Raw genomic sequence first — 2,349 nt, 5'->3', positions numbered from 1 at the left:
AAGATGTTTGACGGATCCTGAATTTCTTTAGTCAAATAAACATCCAGGTTTTAGACAGAAAAATAGAGGAAATATTTAATGATTTTCTATTTGCTCTCTATTTAGTGTGAATGTTTGTTGGCCATTTTGTCTTCAGCTCAAATACACCTTTAGTTTCATCACAATCTGAATTGATTTTCATAAATCTATTATCTCTGGGATCATGACCCAAGCTGAAGGCAGATGCTTAACGACTGAGCTACCCAGGTGCCCCTAAATACAACCTTTAAAGAAGAAGGAGAGGTACGCCTAGGTGACTTAGATGGTTGGGTGTCTGCCTTCGGCTCAGGTCATGATCTCCTGGTCCTGAGATCGAGCTCCACATTGGGCTCTTGGATGGCTCAGCAGGGAGCCTGCTTCTCCCTCTCCCTCTGCCTCTCTCAAATGAATTAATAAAACATTAAAAAAAAAGATGGTCTCTCTCTCTCTCCTACTGCCCTTTCCCCTATACTCTCCCTTTCACTCAAATAAATAAGCAAATCTTAAAAAAAAAAAAAAAGAAAGAAAGAAAGAAAGAAAAGAAAGGAAAAGGGAAATTCCATTTATTTTGTCAGAAGGCAGTGATTGAGTTCTCTCATTTCTGGTGGGCAGGCCTCCCTGGGTGACCCAGGGCAATACAATGGGCTAGGTCTCAGAAGAGTTTGTTTTTTTTTTTTTAAAGATTTTATTTATTTATTTACAGACAGAGATCACAAGTAGGCAGAGAGGCAGGCAGAGAGAGAGGAGGGAAGCAGGCTCCCCATTGAGCAGAGAGCCCGATATGGGGCTCGATCCCAGGACCCTGGGATCATGACCTGAGCTGAAGGCAGAGGCTTTAACCCACTGAGCCACCCAGGCGCCCCTCAGAAGAGTTCTAATACCATCTACTTCAATATGATTCTGTAGGTAACCACGAGATGCAACAACACTGAAATGTTCGAAAGCAGATACTAATGGATCCTTTTGTACCAGCTACAGGAGGCAATCTCAGCTTGAAAAGACCCTGGCCCTTATTATCATAACACGGAGACAGAAAAGCAAAGCCAGTGTGGGATCATGACCTGAGCCAAAGGCAGATGCTTAACTGACTGAGCCACCCAGGCGCCTCTTGAAAAGTTTATTTTAACAAAAAACTGTATGAACATTTAGTTATCAGTCTCTTGACATAAAGCCTAGGACTCTTCTTTGACTACAGTTCCACCAATAGATGGGCCAGATAGTCATTCTTGAATAAGCCACATATACCGTAGCAGTAATAGTATTAATAATAGTTGGGCACTTGCTGTGTGTCAGGCACTATCAGTCCTCCCAGTATCTCTTGGAGGCACCAATGATTATCATTCTCATTTTATATATGAGGTTAAGAAACTTGCCTAAGTATACACAGTCAGTAAATGGTAAAGATAAGATTAAAACACAGGTTGTCTGGCTCCCAAGTTTATACTCTTAACCAGCACCCTCATCTTTAGTCTCCTCTTCTGAGTGTCCTTAGGGAAGGGCTTTAAGAAACTGAAGACAATTATGAAGCAATCTAAGAATCCTTCCATATTTTTATGATTTTTTCCAAAACTTTTAAGTTGTATCCCCCATTCATACTTTAACAGCAATTCTTTTTGTTATTCATTTGTATGAAATTTTTCCAAAGAATCCTCATGAAAACAAGGTGGTTTTTTTTCCCCAATATATATTGCACCAACTTATGAAACATTTGGTCAAAGTGTGAAATTATAACTATACATATAGGGGTGCCTGACTAGTTCAGTCAGTCACATTTGACTTGGGATCTTGGGGTTGTGAGTTTAAGCCCCACACTGGGCGTAGAGCTTACTAAAACAAAACAAAACAAAAACTGTATGGATACAATCACAATCTTTGTAGGGTGCCTGGCTAGCTCAGTTGGTAGAGCATGCAACACTTGATCTCAGGATTGTGAGTTTGAGCCCCACAATGGGTATAGAGATTACTTGAAAATAAAATCTTAAAACAAAACAAAACAAGACTTGCAGGGCACCTGGGTGGCTCAGTTGGTTAAATGTCTGCCTTCCGCTCAGGTCATGATCCTAGGGTCCTAGGATGGGGTTCCTGGTTGGGCTCCCAGCTCAGTGGGCAGTCTAATTCTCCCTCTGCCCCTCCCATCCACTTGTGTGTGTGCTCACCCCCTCTCTCTCTTGCTCTCACAAAAATAAATAAAATCTTAAAAAAAAAAAAGAATTACAATCTTTGTTATCAAATTCTGGATGTATATTATTTATTGAAATAATTTATTGAAATAAATCTGTTTGGGAAAAAGCACAGCTATTTTTAGAGCAGACAACTTAAACTGGTGGAGCC

The sequence above is a fragment of the Mustela putorius genome, unplaced genomic scaffold, assembly GCF_011764305.1.
Source record: "Mustela putorius furo isolate JIRA1106 unplaced genomic scaffold, ASM1176430v1.1 tig00003836_pilon_pilon_pilon, whole genome shotgun sequence".
Classification (NCBI taxonomy): Eukaryota; Metazoa; Chordata; class Mammalia; order Carnivora; family Mustelidae; genus Mustela; species Mustela putorius.
This window is presented reverse-complemented; position numbering follows the sequence as displayed.